This window comes from Odontesthes bonariensis, chromosome 21, assembly GCF_027942865.1.
Source record: "Odontesthes bonariensis isolate fOdoBon6 chromosome 21, fOdoBon6.hap1, whole genome shotgun sequence".
In the NCBI taxonomy this organism is placed as follows: Eukaryota; Metazoa; Chordata; class Actinopteri; order Atheriniformes; family Atherinopsidae; genus Odontesthes; species Odontesthes bonariensis.
This window is the reverse complement of record NC_134526.1, coordinates 7,012,247-7,018,248: the sequence shown is the minus strand read 5'-3', so window position 1 is coordinate 7,018,248 and position 6,002 is coordinate 7,012,247.

The following is a 6,002-nucleotide window of genomic DNA, read 5'->3' as shown; positions in this document are numbered from 1 at the left end:
GATTGGCCGCTTCTGCTGTCACTCATCCTTACTGTACTGAAGCTGCGGTGCTCCGCCTCCACCCATTTACCGGAGCTGTGACAGTAAACCGGTCACCAACAATGCAAGAGGAGACTATTGTACAATAAAGTCTATTTTTAGCTCAGCGTTTACATGAAAGTACACTGAAAAAAACAACTCATAAGATTTACTTAGAAAACCCTTTGTAAGTATTTGCACTCAAATGATTTAAGTAATATTTAATGCTGCAATATCAAGTAAATTTTACTTACCATAAAACATAACAGTTTTGAAGATATTAAGTAACATTTACTTAATTACATCTAAGTTTTAAGTTATATTTATTTAAACAAATTAAGTAAAGTCTACTTGTTTTTCGTAGGCAACAACATAATTTTACTCAAAATCTTAAGTAAATTTTATATATCTGTAGTATTTGCTGTTATGAAGTAACTTAGTAGATTTTAACGATACACTTTCAGAGTAAAGTTTATGTAGTATTTCTAGGTTTATGTACATACAACTATTAAACATTTAAATTGTATGAGGAAACCTAAGTAAAACTTACTCTTTCCCCATAATTCATGTATTACGTTAATAAAATGTTTAATTTGACTTCAGAAGCTCTAGTTCTTACTGAATCTTAAAAATACAAGGTAGAAATGATGACAGTTACTCTAATAGAGTTTACTTCACCAAAAAGTCACTTTTTCCAGTGTAGACGGGGTGCGGAGAAGTGCCTCAGCCAAGGAGAAACGGCCAGGGTTGGACATGATTTTATTGTTACGCATCTTGACAAAATACATAAAAAAATATGTTTCTGTATAAGAATGTTGAGGTTTTTATTTCTTTTTGTGGAAAAAAGGAGCCTCTGATTTAAAAAAACGTCCTCCTCGCCTGATATTTAACTGATTTTATCGTTTTAACACAAAATGATGGAGTCTCAGTGGTACAAATATCACACGTTTTTCTTTTTATCCTGATTTTGCACCTGAATTTGATACCCCTTTAATCTTCTCACGCTTTCATCGAGGTGCGGGATCAACGAGCTTTTGTGTCTTCAGTGTCTCAGGTTTAGTGCAGCTGGTTTGTGTTCGGTCTGGCCCCTGCAGCGCCACCAGCCAGTGAACCAGGTCACCTTGGCTAAAAAATGAATCACAGTCCTTGGCATTCAAGCAAGTTGTGTGAAACTAACGCAGAAGAATGTAAATGAAACTCTTATTCAGGGTTTTATTAGTGTGGTCCTCTTGGCATGGTTTAGCAGATGTACAGTTAGAGGAAAAGTATCTTTGTGTTTTTCATTCAAAGGGCTTCATTGTCCAAAAATGAGAGCACGAGATCACAAACGCAGTCAGGGAAAACAATAAACTCGCCTTTCTTTGCTGTTGTTGTCATTGTGCTCAGCTGAATGGGTTTGACCACTCAAGCTAAATGAGTTCTGTCAGGACATGAGGAGAAGAGACCCTTACGCATCATTCTGCTCTGTGCTCTGCTGTTATGTAACCACTGAGACCATCGTATGGAGATGACTAAAAAGCAGATGATTGCTGCCAGATCTTTGCTCCTTATCCAACTGAAAAAGAACTAAAAAGATTACTTCACAGCGCTGCAAACTTTTACTCCCACTTATTAGTTTTGTTGAAGTTTTTCTGACGTTTTCAGACCTCTGTTGCAGACAACCATTTGCAGCAATTGGGAACATTTTAGTGGGGAAAGATCATTTAGAAGAGGATATCTGTATTTCAGTTTAGATGATGTGAAGCATCTTCGTGGAGCAGAAACTCCCAGCTGGGGCCTTTGGAAGAAAATGGATGGATGGATGGATGGATGGATGGAGGGGAGGCTACAAGTCCTCCAATCAAAAAGAACAAAGAACAACCTATAGAAGTGTTCTCTGAACTGTCCCTCTACAGGTGATAGGTGGTATTGCACATATCAGACTTGTTGGACACTTCATCCTCACTCATATACGACTCATATGAGCAAAAGTAATTTTCAAATGTTCCCTTTAACAAGCCAAAAAGTCCTCTTAGTGAGGAAGGAGGGGTTGCAGGTGGGTGACATTGGCTTAATTACATACGAGCACGTTCAACCTTGGACACGAGTTTGATCGCACGATAGGCAAGGCAAGGCATCTTTATTTATATATCTATATATTTATATATGCATTTCATACCACAGGCAACTCAATGTGCTTTACATAAAGACGAGGCATTTAAAAGAACAGCATAAAAACAAGCAATTTAAAGAGAATTAAAAAAAATAGAATAAAAATTAAAAACACACAGTTAAAAGCAATCAAAGAAGAGGGGAAAAAAGAAAAATATGAAACAATTAAGAGGATTTATAGCATTATGCTTTAAAATTATTTAAAGGAACTCAACTATAAGCACACCCAAAGAGAACTATTTTTAACCTGGATTTAAAAGTGCTTACAGTTGGGGCTGATTTCAGTTCGACACGACTATTGTCGTTTCACTTCTGGGTTACATGCAGTTAACGACGCAACAACACTGAACTGAAACGCTTCCCTCACTTCCAGGTTAGGCTCATACAATAACACAACTCAGTAGGGTTAGAAAAACGATCCTGGTTACGGATAAAATACATTCTTTTTAACAATGACTGTCACCGACATCGACGCCATTTTGTTGGTTCCCTTTTTCATTAACATTATGGTTGGCTTTGGCAAAATGACATAACTCTGTTAGGATTAAAGATGAATCACGGCTTAGAGTAAAAAAAAATTTACAACTGTAACGTTATGGATGACGTTAGGAGCTCTAATGAGGGGTATGACGGGGCGGTCTGTGGGGTAGTGGGTTGAGCAGGCGCCCCATGTACAAGAGGCTGTAGTCCTTGCTGCAGCTGGCCCTGGTTCAAGTCCTTTGCTGCTTGTTGTTCCCCCTCTCTCTGCCCCCTGCTTCCTGTCTTTCTACACTGTCATATCTAATTAAGGCATAAAAAAGCCCCAAAAAATAACAGTAAATAAATAAATGGGGGGTATGAATAGACTTAGAGACCATTCCAGTTGGTGGACTTGTCAGACTGAGATGAATTAAGATTCTTCTGAAAAAAATCTGGTCAAACAGCCTCTTCAGAGTCTTTAATATGTCATCCTTCACAGAAACTAATTTACCCTCAAAGCAGAAGCGAAAAAAAAAAAAAGAACAGCGGAGATGATTAACAGCATCAGAATTATCTCATGATCTGAGACTTTGTCACAAGCACTAAAATCTGTCAACTTTAAAGACTAAAATGATCTGTGACTGAGGAGCCGAGTTTAACACTCAAAGTTTGACCTTTATCACCACAGTGTTTCTCACATATAACATCCTCATAACGCAACCGTCACTGATACTTAAAATGTGGGAACAGTTCATTGTCTACATAACATTGTTCTGTTTATGTATGAATGAATCACGCTATATGCAAGATTTCAAAGGAAAGAGGCCAATCCTTAAAGTGCAGCACGGGATCGCTGTTTTATTGCACATCTGACTCGGTTTGCAGATTTGTCATCCTGATCATAACTTGTCATAATCCTGAGTTTCATCTTGTTATACTGAAAGAGTTTAGCTCTTTTTCTGTCTGTATAAATAGTGTTATTTAGTGGAATAGTCAGAATTTAATTAGATAAAAGCTAAAAAAAAAAATAACAACAGTATCCTGAGCTGCTTGAATGAATAACCCGGTTACTAACACAACATTTATGCTTTACTGTTTACATTTCATAAGAACACAGCTAGCCTTAAAGCCTTTGACATTCATACGTGATATATTTTGACAAATGATCAAGGAAGTGTTTTTGTGCCGCAGCCTGGACACATAAAAGAGCGTGTTATTGTTTAACTAAGGCGTGGACCTTTTCATCAGTAACATCAATGCCTCATTTCTCACCGCAGCTTTTGTAAATACTTAATATATTACGCAGAAGTATTTTACAGGCAAATTCCTCTTCTGTCTCACTCCATTCTCCTCGTGTTGCCATGGCACCGCTTTTACATCTTTGCCCTGAAACACTCCTCCATCAGAGACATAACAAAGATCCAGCGCCATATAATCCCATACACCTTGCTGACCTCACTCTTATCTCATTCAAATAGTTGCTGACATTGCAACATATTTCCGTACCAAGTGTTCATTTTCAGCCTGGCGTCCTTTCTGTGTCGACACAATTGTGTCTTATTTCAGGGCTGGATTCTGGGAAAGAGGTTCGCCCTTCTCAAAATGGTACAAAGGCTTTTTTTTTTTACCCCCCTTTCTTTTAAATAAACTTTCATTTTGAACTGTTGAATGATTTCTTAGCTTCACACTGAATTGAGAAAAAGTGTTGGTGGAGTTTTGATACCAAAGAGCAGGCAAAATCAAATATTCACAACGTGAAATTTTAACTTTTTGTATACATTAACCATGTTTTATTCCATTCGCCTGATGCAGATTAAAGTGATGGTTCGGAGTAGATTCACCCTAGGGTCATTTGAACCGTGACATCCAGCCAAGTAGCCCACCCGAAGTTTTTCCGATCTTGGCTGAACATCAGCTGAGTTACTGAGTTATCCCGAATAGCTTAGTACAAGCGCTAATGGACCCCGGCAGTATCTCTTAATAAGAAACAGAATAAGAGATGTGGGCGGGGCCAGTTGGCACATTAATCCCCATTCTCTAAAGGAGCCTCACAGGAAGAGGGTTCCTGGTTCCAATCCCAAACCTTTCTGTGTGGAGTTTGCACGTTGGCCCGTCACGTGCATGCTTGGCTTCTACTCCGGCTTCCTCCCACCGACAAAAAACATGCATCTCAGGCTGATTGGTGATTCTAAATTGATCCTTTGAGTGAGTGTGAGCGTGGATGGTTAGTTTTATTTAGGTTTTTCTGACGTTTTCAGACCTCCGTTGCAGACAACCATTTGCAGACAATGGGAACATTTTAGTGGGGAAAGATCACCTGAGTTGGATTATGTAGGTATAGAAAATGGATGGATGGATTCTCTACATCAGTCCGAATAAATATGAAAAGCATGTGCGTGTCGAGCTGTGGGGGGACTTTGTGGAACAGTCTGGAGACAGAAGTAAAACAAAGTGAAAATATAATTCTGTTTAAAAAAAGGTACAAAAAAATTATTTTAAACAAGTACATGGAAGAGGAAGTATGTTAACGGAGGACGATGAGGGAGAAATATATGAATAGAATAGGGTTAATTGCTATATTGTAATTTAATTAGTATATAATATATATATGGTATATATTTATTTATGGGGATAGTTATATATATATATATATATATATATATATATATATATATATTCATATTTACAAGGATATCTGTGTAGTATATATTTATTTTGTGATTATATATTTATTTAGATATTTAGGATGTGTACATATGGCATATATTTATATGGGTGTATTGTAGTTAGGATGTTTACAAACTGAAGAGTAGTTAAAAAGGGAAACTAAAAAAGTATTGTACTTCTTCCCATTCCTTTTTCGAACAATGTGTGGTGTTTTGTTAAGTATTAGCACTTTATGTGATTTAATTTTTTAAATTTTTTAATTTCTCTTTTTCTTTCTTTTGTATGTACAAATAGTTACATACATTTTGTTTTTTATATATGTTCGAAAATAAAAATCTATCAATCAATCTAAAGGAGGAAAAAGTCAAATAATCAAAACCGAGCCAACTTTAGGCTTTGATGGGGTTTCCCCCCTCTGGCAATACCTTTGAAACGTGCAGTTTACAGGAACCTGGGTTAGTTTTCAAAAGAATAAATAACTGCTGGACTTTAACTGCATGTAATGTAAAGGGAACAATATTTTCATGTAAAATGTAGGATAAGCAGACAGACAAACGTTCAGTATTCTGTCTGTCTGGACAGAATGATTTATTCCCCAAAGGGAACTTACAGTATTGTAGTATCATTATCTAAGAAAGGAGTCTATCATTAATCTGATCAATGCATTACGTGTTCCGGGCTCTCAGAGGGTGGATTCCAGCAGGCAC